Raw genomic sequence first — 14507 nt, forward strand, 5'->3', positions numbered from 1 at the left:
TCCAGTAATTTTGGACCTGGCCTGAATGTGAGATCAACTCAAGGTCAAGTCCAGCCTTTGGGAAGGCACCTGGGCTGGGGATTTGGTGCCAGACTTGAAGTTGCTCGGGCACCAGATTGTGAAGAATTCAGCTGGTGGCTGATCTGGGCTGGAATCTAAAGGCCCAGCACCCTGGAGCGGCCATGTCCAAGTGGAAGACAGCACATCTCAGCTCCTGCTCTCTAACACCTCGCTCCTCCACAGAGGAGGGTCTCGCTGAGACCCAGGCTCAGCCCTGTGGGTCTTTGCGGCAGAAATCCTTATTTCAGATGTTCACCGCAGAGAGAGGCATCCAGACCACTAGGGAGTGTCACAGAAAGATGGATAGACAAGAACAAATTATTAAAGAAAGAATTTCCTGGCTGTGAAAGAATGCATCCTTTTTGTTTTTACCTCTTGAGTAAAATATCTAGGGGATATTTTGTGTCCCTTGCACGAGGGTAGGGGACCGAGGTACTGAGAAGACACCAAAGTGCTGGGAAGAAGATATAACAAATGACTACTGATAGATAATTTCAATATGATAGATATGTGACCTCATTTCATTCTTTGGGTAGTTCTTTTTTTTTTTTTTTTTTTTTTTTTTTGTAGTGCTGGGAATGAAACCCAAGGGACATTCTACCTCTGAGCTATACCCCCAGCCCTATTTATTATTCTTTATTTTGAAACAAGGTCTCATTAAGTTGCAGAAGACCTCACTAAGCAGCTGAGGCTATCTGCCAACCGTGATCCTTCTGTCTCGGCTTCCCAAGTACTGGGATTACCAGTGTGCACCACGACACCCGGCTCTTTGGGGCAGTTCTGATGAGGTATTTGTAGGAAACCGAGGCTCAGCAAAATTAGACTTGCTCAAGTTTCCATGGCTGGGATGTGGTAGAGCATTAAGGTTTATACTTATGCTGTCCAACATCAAATCTCACCATATCTCACTGTATTCTTCTGGAAAAGAAATAGAATAAAAACTTGAATGATCTCAGAAGTGGGGACATTATTAAATACAAGAGAAGAAGATATCACATCTGCAATGCTGCTTGCAAAGGGCACTGGAAAGGTTTTGCTCCCTAGTTTTCTCTGCAACACCTACCACAGCGCCTGAAATCTCAGCACACATTGCTTTGAGGTGAGCACTGGGGTCGTGCCTCTCAGAGCTACTGTGAGTGAAGAGTCTGATCTAGAGGTAGTAGGGTAAGGTCTGGGGACTCCACTCCATCACCTACATTTTGACACATCCAATATGTGCGATCCCTTCTACCTCTCAGTACTGGCTGTGAACTTGAGAGTGCTGTTGGTTATTTCTTTGGCTCAATTGTCCTTTGTCCTTGGGGGAGTGCTAATAGACTGGAGGGTGGCCAGACTCCATTTTGCAATCTCCAGCCACAGCTGTTAAAGAAAACTAATATTGTGTTTTCATTCTGTGGCAAAACATGTTTTGTTCTGCATTCTTGTGTAACCACGAAACATCTGGGCTTACTTAGCTTGAAATTTGTTTCCAGTATCACATTTTAGGCTAAAAAAAAAAAAAAGACAGGAGGATCGCGCAGGTTCGAAGCCAGCCGCGCTGGCTTAAGAGACCCTGTTTCCAAAAATAAAATAGGTCTGGGAGTGTAGCCCGGAGGTAGAAGGGCTTCCAGGAACCCCAGTACCACACACACACACACACACACACACAAAATTTCACCTTGAAATGTTAGATCAATGTAACAGGTCATGATGACCTGTTTCTTTGCATGCCCGGTAGGTAGGTGTCATCCAGGGCTTACAATTCAGACCTTCTAAATTAAAATCAGACCTTCCAAACAGAAACCCATTGCCTTTATATTACATCACCTGGTCCCTGATAAATAAATGGTCAGAGCCCAGATGGGCACTTAAAAATGGGAAAACACTGGAGAGGGCATAGAAAGGATTCTTTATGCCTTCAACTGGTGGTTCTCAAACTTGAGTGTCTATCAGTCACCAGAAGGGCTTGCTGAAATGCAGATGGCTGGCCCTCATGCCCAGAGTTTCTGATTCAAAAGTTGCACAGTACAGCCCGAGAATTTGCATGGTAACAAGTTCCCAGGTGATGGTGATGCTGACGCCCCTGGTCTGGGGAACTTATGTTGAGAATCTCAGCTTTAAACTTTGGTCAACCTAAGTGAGGAATTGGTTTGGCTGAAAACTGCAATCAGTGGCAATGGTCCAGTTTCATGACCACTTTGTTTTTCAAAATGGGTAAGAGCTGATGCTCAAATGAGATGACCACACAATCGCTGCTGATGAGAGTACACTTTGGCACAAGCTTTCTAGAAAAAAAACTAGCAGTAAGTTTTTATAGGCAGCCACCTAGTAAATCCTACATATAGGTGTATATAAAGGAAATAATCAGAAATATACACAAAAATTAAGGAATAGTGATGTCTATTACAGCTTTACATAAAGTAGTAGACATTTGCTGGGACTGGTGGCTCACATCTGTAATCCCAGCACTTGGGAGGCTGAGACAGGAGTATTGAAGTTACAAGCCAGCCTCGGCAACTTAGCAAGACCCTTAGCAAAAATCCATTTCAAACTAAAAATTAAATAGGGCTTGGAGTGTAGCTCAGAGGTAGATCACTCCTGGGTTCAATCCCCAGTAAAACACACACACACACACACACACACACACACACACACACACACCTTAGAAGTAATCTGAGTACCTAATAGTTCATAAATTATGATAATACACATACAGTGAAGTATTATGCCAAGTATTATCAAAGCTCTTAGGAAATTTTTTTAATAAGGGAAAATACTTGTGCTATATTGCTAAATGAAAAGCTTAGAACACAAAGCTACATTATATTGTTAAATGAAACACGTAGGGCCCAGAGCTGCATATACATACATACATACATACACACACATACACAATAGCTATAAGTAGCATATCAACCAATGAAACACACTGAAATATTAATATGATTATTTCTGGGTAGTATATTTGTATATAGCTGCCAGCCATTTCTTTTCTACCTAATCTTCTACATGTCTTTTACCCACACCCTCCCTCCTCCATTACCCCTTCTCCAAAAGAGGATTCTTAGGCTGCCATATGTATACCAAGGATCACAACCTTTCAGTGGTAGATACTTGGGTGCTATGAGAACACCTAACTCAAGGTGAATCAGAGGCTTTCCATCAAAAATTAGATGGGTAAGTCCCCAAACTGTGGCTAGATAGCTGAAAGATAGGCATATTATCAAGAGCTGATTCCATACTAGGCTGTGTACAGGCAGAGGAGGCTGGAGCAGATCTGCAGCTTCATAGTTGTTACCATCGGTGCAACGCAGGCTCAGTAACTAAGCAGCGAACACATGCAGACACCCACACAGGCTGGCACAAATCCTCCTTAGAAAGCTGGCGTGGGCAAAGGCTGTAAACATTAAACTATAATACCTTTGTCCCTGTTAACGCTTCGGATAATCTCCCTCTCTGCCTTGAGTTAATTAGAGTGGGTTTCTCTCCCTTGCAATTATGTTCTAAATTAACAGGTGATTTATTTGTTTATTTATACCCATCTGTTGTTTTCCAACTCAGAAAACCTAAGTGTTGAACTGTTCTTATTAGCAGGAAAAAAATTATTAAAATTAGAGCAATCAGAGTCAGGTGTGGTGGTGCATGCCTGTAATCTTATTACGTCTTGGGAGGCTGAGACAGGAGGGTCGCAGGTTTGAAGCCAACCTCAGCAACTTAGTGAGGTCCTCCACAACTAATGAGATCTCGTTTCAAAATTCTCTACCTGGGTGTGTAGCTTAGAGGAAGAATGCCCCTGGTTTCAATCCCCAGCAATACACACACACACACACACACACACACACACACACACACACAGTGATCCAGGTGTGGTGACGCATGTCTGTAATTAATCCCAGTACTTGAGAGGCTGAGACAGGAGGATCACAGGTTTGAGGTCAGCCTCAGCAACTTAGTAAAAACCTCAGCAATTTAGATCTTATTTCAAAACAAAAATAAATAGATCTGGAGGTGTAGATCAGCAGCAGAATGTCTCTGGGTTCAATCCCCATTACTGCAAAATAATGACAATAACAATAATAATGACAATGATAATATAAAATTAGAGAAGTGAGCTGCTGCTAAGAAAATAATTATTGAGTAGACAGTTTCCTACTTGATTCTCAGTCCCCATTTACATGCTTTAGGAATTGAGAGGTTTTATGTGGTTGTTTCAGTTTGCTACAAAATCCAGGGGAGAGTTTATTGTAAGTTTGAAAAACATCCATGCAAAATTTTCTTCCTGGACTTGGCCAAGATGATTCCAACCGCAAAGACTGATGCAGAATAAAAGATGCAAAGTGTGGTTTCCCCATTGATTTACGGACATGAGGTTGGGAATGGATGAGTCATCAACAAATTGAGTTGGGAGGGACTGCTGCAGAACAGCCCACACTTTGTCATAAAAATTCTGCTGCAGTATTTATCACACTAGCTCAACGATGGGTTACCATTTTTAGAAATCCGAGTGAATGCTGTATAGATGTATACCATATTCTTGTGACCCTTCAGGGTCATGTGAAGTTGTATCCATCTTAAGGGGTGCTATGGTTCATAATAGGGCTTGTTGGAATAAACTTATTTAGGTCATTTTTTTATCCCTTCCAAGGTCAACATCTCTAATCTCTTCCCCACCAGGAGTCAAATTCTATCTGCAAAAATCATTGGAGTCTGTTTTCAGACTTTTTAGATACACTATGAGATCTTTGAGGGCAGGGACTGATTTCATCATGCTCCGCTTTGATCCTGCTTTCATGAATGCATGAGGAAAAGTTTCTGCTGGTGCAAAGATGAACTGGGGATGATGCTTAAAAGCAGCGCTCTTAGAGATCCCGTTCGGGTTTGTGGGTGGAAGCCTGGGATAACACTGGAGATAAAGCTGTCATGCAACGGGCAGCATTCACGGTATATGTGGTCTAAAAGGTTGAGAAAAATATTGGCACATAAAAAGAAAGAGAAAATGTAAACCTAAAATATTCCATAAGTACAATTTAAGAAAGCCACTGTAGCTAGGTTTAGTGGTGTACACCTGTAATCCCAGTCCTTGGGAGTCTAAGAGAGGAGGATCACAGGTTTGAGGTCAGTCTTCAGAAATAAAAATTAAATCCCGGTGGGCAAGATGGCATGCACCTGTTATCCCAGAACTCGGGAGGTTGAGACAGAAGGATTGCAGGTTCAAGGACAGCTTCATCAGTGCAGCAAAACCCTCAGCAACTTAGTGAGACCCTGTTTCAAAGTTAAAAAAAAAAAAAACCTAGACATGGTGGTGCATGCTGTAATACCAGCACTTGGGAGGCTGAGACAGGAGTATAGCTGGTACTGAGGACAGCCTCAGCAACACAGTGAGACCCTCAACAACCTAATGAGATCTTGTTTCATAATAAACAAACAAACAAACAAACAAAGGGCAGGAGGTGTATTTCAGAGGCATAATGTCCCTGGATTCAATCTCCAGTACACTGAAATGAAATGAAATAAAATAAAAAGAAAGAAAGATAGGTGGACAGAGAAAGAGACAGAAAGAAAGAAATAAAGTTATTGTGTCTGCTGGAGAAAGAGATGATTTGGCCCTGAAACGGTCAAGTGCCTAGATAGGACATGGACCTTTTCCCCCAAGAGATTCTAACACCTGTGGAAGAAACTAATTAGGCTTCAAATGTCATTGGCAATTCGACCTAACTTTTCAGGGTGGATTGCCAAGTTGAGGTAATTGAAATCTACACCTGCTGTTAACCCAGGTTTATATAACAGTTATACTTTGCTATTTCCTGACTGAAGGAAAACAACATGCACCATTAGCATGCTAACTAAAGCTCTTATGGCACAAGGATAGGAAGATGAAGGTTCTGATGGGGAAGGAACAGGGAAATCATGATTGCCTATAAAGAGTCTTTATCACTGGAATATCAGGCAGTGTTTGCTGCGTAACAAACCATCCCACACTTTAATGGCCTAAAACACAACTGTTCGTTCACCTCACAATTTCAGGGTTGAGTGGGCAGTTTTCTCTTGGCTGGCTTGGCCGGTCTGCTGGGCCTGCTTGTGCTGGGCTGGTCGGCTGACATGTCCGAGGTATCCAGATGGTCTAGGATGGCCTCCCTCGTGCCTGGCGGTTGGAGGGCTTCTTGCAAGGGGACGGCCACTTCTCTAACGGCCTCTCCTCATTAGCAGGCTACCTGGGCTCACAGTGCGAGGGTTCTGAACACAGCCAAGAGAACAAGCCCAGTGCTCAAGCACTTTTAACAATCTGTTTGTGTCACCATTGTCCGGAGCAAGTCACATGGCCAATCAAAGTCAAGAAACAGAGAGACAGCTTTTCCCTCTTGGTGAGAGTGGGAAAGATTTTGGCCTTTTATTTTTCAATCTGTGACAACTAGATAGTAGGATTAGCAAGGAAATCAACAAGGCTATGTGACTGTAGAGAAAGTTACGATATTAAAGACACAATCCTCTACTGTAGGAATTCTCCATTTTGTGGATGGTGTTAGCAAAACAGTACCTGAATATTGCTTAGTCCACCTAGGGGAATTTGTTTAAGGTTTTCTCTGGGTTTTCCTTAGCTCAGAGTCCAGTATAGTTTCTGAGCCTCTAAATAGAAGTGCAGACACCATTGTGGAATGATGCTGTCCTAGATAGCTGGGATCCTTCTGTTCTAAAACTAACTGGACAGGGACAATTTCCTTGGAATAACTACAAACCCATCCCTGCTGGTTCCAGTAGGAGAGAAAATTTTTTTCCCTCAAGGCCAGAAATTAAGACCTAAAGTTAAGTTAAATAAAGTTGAAAGGGCAGAGAGGTGGATGGCAATGACAGGATAGGATAGTTATTTGAACTAGGATTAGAAAAAGAAAGAATGTGAATGGTAACCCCAGTGGAATTGAGAACAATTAATAATGAGCAGGTGGATATGATGGTGAAGATGACTTGGAAATAATTTAGGGAACATTTAAGGGGAATGTGGAAGAAACTGGCAATATGTTCAAGCAGTTTAAAAAAATTATTTTTAACCTGCACATGGTGGCTCACACCTGTAACCCCAGTACATGGGAGGATGAGACAGGAAGATCTCAGGTTCAAGACCAGCCTCAGCAATTTAGCAAGGCCCTTAGCAATTTAGTGAGACACTGTTTCAAGAAAATGTTTTAAAAAGTAGGGCTAGAGGTGTAGCTTAAAGGGAGAATGTCCCTGGGTTCAAGGTTCAATCACTGGTAACACACACAGACACACACACACACACACACACACACACACACACACAATTTTTTCTTTCTTTTTTTCTTATGTGGTACTAGGGGTGGAACCTAGGGGCTTTTCTACCTCCAGGCCATGCTCCCAGACCTATTTTATACTTTATTTGGAAACAGGGTCGCACTAAGTTGCTGAGAGCCTCACTAAGTAACTGAGGCTGGCTTTGAACCTGTGCGTTCCTCCTGTCTCAGCCTCCCAAGCGCCGGGATTACAAGCATGAGCCACCACGCCCGACACACACACACTTTTTAATAAAATTGTTTTAGAACCAACCTCGGTGTTCATTGACAGATAAATGGGTTAGAAATTTTGGTACGCATACACAATGGAATTTTACTCAGCCATAAGAAAGAACAAAATTATATTACTTTCAGGAAAATGTATAGAACTAGAGAATATTATTCTTTTGTGTGTGTGTGGTACTGGGGATGGAACCCTTCTGCCTCCTGGCTACACTCCCAGACCTATTTTATATTTTTATTTGGAAACAGGGTCTCTTAAGCCAGCAGGGGGCTTCTTACCTGCGTGATCCTCCTGTCTCCACCTCCCAAGCGCAGGGATTACAAGCATGTGCCACCACGCCCGCTAGAGAATATTATTCTAAGTGAGGTTAGTAGCCAGCCTCAGAAAGCGAGAGGTCATACGTTTCCTTTCATGTGTGGATGCTAGAGTGAAACTGGGAAACAAAAGAGACTTCAGATAAACGAGGAGAGAAACCAGCAAAATAAGGGAAGGGGATTGAGGAAGGAGGAGGGAGGAGGAAACTCCTCAAACAATCTGATGTACACGCATGAAGATGTCAATACCAATTGCAGTGTTCTGAGTGGGAGCTGGGCGTGGTGGCGCACGCTTGTAATCCAAGCATTTGGGAGGCTGGGACAGGAGGATCACGGTTCGCAGACAGCCTCAGCTACTACTTAGTGAGGCCCTTTGCAGCTCAGTGAAACCCTGTTTCAAAATAATAAAAAATTGGGCTGGGGGTATAGCTTGGAGGTAGAATGCCCCTGGGTTCCATCCCCCTAGTACTATATATATATATATATATATATATATATATATATATATGTATATATTCTGAGTGGGGAGAGGAGGGAGTAAGGCTGAATCTGCAGGGAAATGTATCCAGTGCTATGTACATACATGTATGTTTCTGCATTAAAGCTCAGTGTAATGTGTGTGGTTATAATGTACCAATAAAAGTATATTAAAACAAAAGGATGATGAGCTAGGGAACATTCTAATATCAGCTTTGCCAACTAAGCTGTTGTGGGTGTGGACAAACAAAATGACTGAATTTTCTCATTGATAAAGGGAATTTGATTGGATGATTTTTCCAAAATTCTTTCCAATGTTCATGTCTTCAGAAACCCTAGAAAGTAAGAGGTTTGGCATCTACATAAACGGGAGAACTCTATGTTGGGAAGAATCTCCTTCAGAGAGCATTGGAAAGATCTGCAGTCTCTAGAGCTTTAAAAACATGAAATCATGGACTGAACAAATATCCTTTGAGCATCTACTGAATGCCAGGCATGGAAGAGAGCAGCCAGCGAGTAACAGTAGCTTGTTCTGTCCCCAGAGAGCTTACAAGATCATTTGGGTTTGAGCAAATGATTCTAGAGAAATCCACTAAGTAGGACTTGCAACCCACCCAGCTTCAGTCTTCAGTCATTTCTGAAGAAGACCAGGATTGGGATTGTCAGAAGTTGAAAGACTGAATTGCTGGGACAATTACAGGCAGAGATTGCATCAGTCAACATCTCCGATATTCAGTTCTTCATCTGCAAAATAAAAGGCGTGGAGTATATTATCCCTGAAGTTCCATTCAGCTCCAAAATTCTACCAAAATAGCTGCCTAGCAGTTCTGAAGTGCTTCAGCTCAGCAACCCCATCTAGTGTCTCAGTGAACTTTGTAGAACGCATTTAGCATAGTAAGGACTGGCTGAAATACGAGGCCGGACCTGACTGAAGACAGCTTTGAGAATCGAGATGTACAAGTAAAGAGTTGATGGGGATTATAACTAGTGCTTGATGCACACCAGTGAACTAGGTGTACTACTGTCCTAAGTAGTCAATGCATATTTAAATCTCACAAGGAACCTGTGATCAAGGTACAGATAATGCCCCCTTCTGAGGAAATAGTCACAAGAAGGTAAAGGGTTCTGCCTAGTCAGTGGCAGAGCTAGAACCAAAGCTCAGGCAGTGGGCTGCACCATCTATGCTCTTGAGATAGAATAGAAAAAGTGAAAGATAAGTGGGGCATGGTGGCACATACCTAGGATCCCCATACTTGAGAGGCTGAAACAGGAAGATGGCCAGTTTGAGATGCCTCACCAACCTAGTGAGACTGTTTCCAAAGTGAAAAGTATTTGAAAAGGCTGAGGGTGTAACTCAGAGTTAGAATGACCCTGGATTGAATCCTTAGTATCAATCAATCAATAATACATAAATAGAAAGAAGATAGAAGGAAGGAAAAGAAGACTGTAACATTGATGGGAAAAGCTTGTCCCTCAGACCTTTCCTCACTGAGCTATTATTGCCTCAGGCCTGTCAGTCTCCAAGCCAGCCCCCACCCCCATTCCGGTTACTCTCAGATTTCTGGGAAATCTACAAATCTTTAATTAGAATCTTTTGGTTTGTTTGCTTGTGTGTTCCTGGGGATCGAACCCAGAGATATTCTGCCACCAAGCTACATGCCTAGTTCTTTTTTTTGTTTTTGAAACAAGGTCTTCCTAAGTTGCTGAGGCTGACCTCAAAACTGCAATCCTTTTGCTTCAGCCTCCTAGGCATTAGTATTACAGGTGTGTGCCACCATGCCCAGCTTTCACTTACAATATTAAACTTACTCGATATTGAGTGTGACGGTGCACTGGTGTAACCTTAGTACTTGAGAGGTTGAGACAGGGAAAACTGCAGGTTTAAGGTCAGCCTTAGCAACTTGGAGGAACTCCTCAGCAACTTTGTGAGATCCTATTTCAGAATAAAAAGTAAAATGGGGCTGGGGGTATAGATAAGTGGTAGAACATCTGTGTTCAAGCCTTAGTTCTACCAAAATATATATATATATATATATATATATATATATATATATATATATATATATATATATATATATCTGTAGCATATATCGTCTAAGCACCATATATATGTTCTAATTATAAAAATCAATTTTTCAAGTGAAAATGGGTGAAAAAATGCATTCAGTCTGTTGTGTTTCCCTGGAATTTTCTTCAACTTTCCTAAATGTCACTACGTCATTGCTCTTGGTACAGGAAAGGAAGATTAAACACATCAAATAATGCTAGACAAAGCTTGTTCATTTTTGTCCTACTGTCTGCAAAGCCAACTGCTAAATATATTTAAGCTGTAATACTGATTAATGAATAATGCAGACTCATATACATGTTCTTGTTCTCTCCTGCTTTTTTATTTTGGAGAAAATTTTCCAGGTAAGTAATTAATGCACTGTGTGCCACAGGAGGTTTTAAAGTTCTCCTTTAGGGATCCTATAATATGATTTCAACTGTCACTTTTTTATAAATACTTCTCCAGACCACAATGAAAGCCTCACCTTTCATGGTTTGAGAAACACATATGCTTTACTTTCCTGTTCCATTATATTCTCAAATTCAACCTTCAGTGTGCATTTAGCAAGTAACTTCTAAGCCCGCATGCCAAGAACATAGATGCCTAGAACAGTGCTTTAATTTGCACTCACTTTAGTGGGCAGATTAGTACATCAGAATGACAGCAAATCAGTCATAACACAGGGGTAAAGGCTGTGATGGGTTAAGAATGACCCACTTTGGTAGTATGCAATGACATTTCTTTCTCTCTTTTTTTTTTTTTTTTTTTTTTGCTGGTGCTGGTCTGGGGCTGGAACCCAGAGGCATTTGACCTTCGAGCTACACACCCTGCCCAATTTTTTATTCTTTATTTTGAAACAGGGTCTCCCTGAGTTGCGAAGGGCCTAAGTAGCTGAGGCTGTCCGCAAACCGCAGTCCTCCTGTCTCAGCCTCCCTAATGTTGGGATTACAAGCGTGAGCCACCACGCCCCCGGCTATGACATTTCTTAAGAGCAGGGTAAAAGTAAGGCCAGGGTCACAAGACTATGGAGACTTTCTGATTCTTCCTGTGCCAGTTTTGATAGTTTATCTGTTTTTAGTTTCTGAGTTTCTACTTGTTTTTTTTTTTTTTACAGTTACTATTTCTCTGCCAAGATTCCTTCATCTCTTTACTCATTATTACTTCATTTTCCTCTTTGAACATATTTAGAATAGCTGCTTTAAAAGTCTTGCCTGCTAATTCCAATTTCTGATCAGCTTGGGGTTGGTTTGATCCATTTTGTCTCGATTTTGGATTTCTTACTCTATTCTCTCCACATGACTCATAACTTATGTTGGACAGTTGGACTCTCTAAATTCTGTTATCTTCTTTCGGAGCAGTTAAGATTTGTTCAGCCGGTTACCTTGGCTGGCCTCAGATTCCAAACTCTGCTTCCACTGTGACAAAGAGCAGCTAAGCTAAAGCTTCCAACTATGGCTTCGTGTTAGGTTCCCCAGGTCATAAACACATGCATGGCTCCGTGATTAGGGATTAGGGGAGTTTATAAGCAGGTTTTGGACCTCCTCCTCCTCTGGCTTCCTCTTCTCTATGACCCACTCTGTGACTTTTCATTCAGATAACCCTAAATTATGACCTTTGGCTCTTTAGACCAGTAAACTAGCTTTCCAGAATTCCCTGAGAGGAATTCCTATATTTTATTACTGCATTGCAATGATGAATAATAGTGAGGTTCAATATGATAAAAAAAACAAACAAACATGTACATAGCTCTTGGGTCACAGAAGAATATTTTTGGCTGAACAAACTACATTTACATACTCCTGACATGTCTTTCTTCTCTCACTGAAAGTCCAGTGATTTATGTGTATCCTACTAGGTTTCTTAAGAAATACTAATAGATAATTAAGCCAGTCTTAAGGACACATTTAAATTTAGGCCTAGAATAAAATAAAAATTCCTTTGTATGACCTTGTGATGGTTTTGATCTGGGATGCACGTCTCCCACAGGCTCAGGTGTTGAGGGCTTGGTTCCCAGTGCGGCAGTGCTCTGAGGAGCTTTCGGGAAGCGATTGAATCATGAGGGTTCTTGTTTCATCACTGCATGGACTAGTGTGTTGTGGTGGAAACCGTAGGTGGTAGGGCATGGTTGGAGGAAGTAGACTACCTGCGGTGTGCCCTGGACACATATTTCTTGTACACAGTCCCTTCTCTCCCATCTCTTTCTCTCTCTTTGCTTCCTGGCCACCATGAGCTTAGTAACTTCCTCTGCCACATCTTTCCACCATAATGTGCCTACCTTGGAGCCAGCCAACCATAAACTGAAACCTCTGAAACCCTGTGAGCAAAAACAAAGCTCTCTAAGTTGATTTTCTGAGGGATCTGTCACAGTGATGAAAAGCTGACGCACGCAGGCCTTTCATACCGTAACATGGTCGTGTTAGATGCCACTCCAGTCTCATCCCTTACCATTCTCTGCCTACTTCTTCCCCTCCTGCTGCCCTAGCCTTCCTGCTGGTCCTCACACACACCAGAGCACCTGTTGTTCCCATCACCTGGGTGCCCTGCCTTCGATCATGGCTGTTTGTTCGTTCTGGTCACTCAAGTTTCTGATAATTTACGGTCTTCTCAGAGAGGCCTTTTCTGATGACCTTACCTGAAGAGATTCTTGGAAAACCCTCTCCCACCACCCTCCTTATGCTCTAGCATTATATTCTTCTTAACTTTCTTAAAAATGATATTGCCAATATAAAATTATTCATTCATTTCTTTTATTGTCTGGCTTCCTCATTAAAAGTAAAGTGGCAAGAGGGAGAAATATTTTTTCTCTCTTGTTTACTAGTATACTATAAATGTCCAGAACAGTTGCCTGGTACTGTGGATATGTTTACTAGGTACTTATTGGGCTGGGGATGTAGCTCAGTGGTAGAGAGTGCTTGCCTAGTGTGCATGAGGCCCTGGGTTCAATTCCCAGCACCACCAATAAGGAAAAAAGAAACTAAAACAAAAAGTACTTAATGAATAAATAAGTGAAGAATGATAGGAGAGTAGTTGAGGTAAAACTAATTCATCCCCTACTAAATGCACTAGATAAATAAAGTGAACATATTTATATAAAATAATCAGCATGATATAGACTATAAGTTCCTTATGTGTAATTTAAAATAAAGCCAGTATCTCATTTTACTGTAGGACAGTAAAACAGTATATAATACATTTTAAAATCATATGAAGCCATCCTCAGTACCACCGGAAAAAAAATTATATGAAGCAACAAACTAAATATAAATTTTCAGTTGGTGAGAGAAAGAAAATGTAAGGGCATAGTTATAAAAGTCCTGATAAGGCTGTCAAAGTTGTTGAACATGTGGAAATAAAGCAGACTCGTTGCAGTAAAGTTGGGGATGAATGAAAATGTAACATCCATTATGGTTTGAAGGAAGGGAAAGGTGTTTCAAAGCTCCAGGGTCAATAGGTACTTATTGAAAATATCTAGCTCTAAAAGATTCATATGCTAAATTTAAAAACATAATACTTTCTTAAAACAAAAACAACCATTTAAAATTCAAGCTAAAGCAGCAACAAAAATAATGCTATGAGTCCACACAATTACTGTTTAGGCTCACAACCCTTATTCATATTTCTTTATTATTCTTTTTCTTAAAATTATATCATTCAAATGAACTCAGACATGAAATTAGCTTTGGTAGAAAATCACTTTGTATATTACTTAAATCTTCAAGGAGTAAAAGTGTGTAAGTTCTCCTAATGATGCAAAACAAGATATATGAGGTATAAAATGATATTTATTTTTATTATTCTCAAAAAAAGATCATAGTTATTATAAGTTTCTCAGAAACCATTATGGCAACTTAGTCCCTGGTAGAAGACTGCCATGGAAGTTGTTCTTGTGAATGGTAGATGAGGGAGAAGATTTCTATGTTTTTCTTCCAAATGAGAGGTTAAATAGAGAGGAGTTGATGGGGAAAGAACTGACTCCTGTCACTGGATATATTAGAAATGTAATACTGTTTTTTTCTGTTTTCAAGATGCTAAAAATTCCCATCTAAATTAAGCAAGCTACTTAGTTCACTGTAGTAGAAAATGGTGCAAATAGATTTTAT

Source organism: Muscardinus avellanarius, assembly GCF_963383645.1.
Source record: "Muscardinus avellanarius genome assembly, chromosome: 3".
NCBI classification, from domain to species: Eukaryota; Metazoa; Chordata; class Mammalia; order Rodentia; family Gliridae; genus Muscardinus; species Muscardinus avellanarius.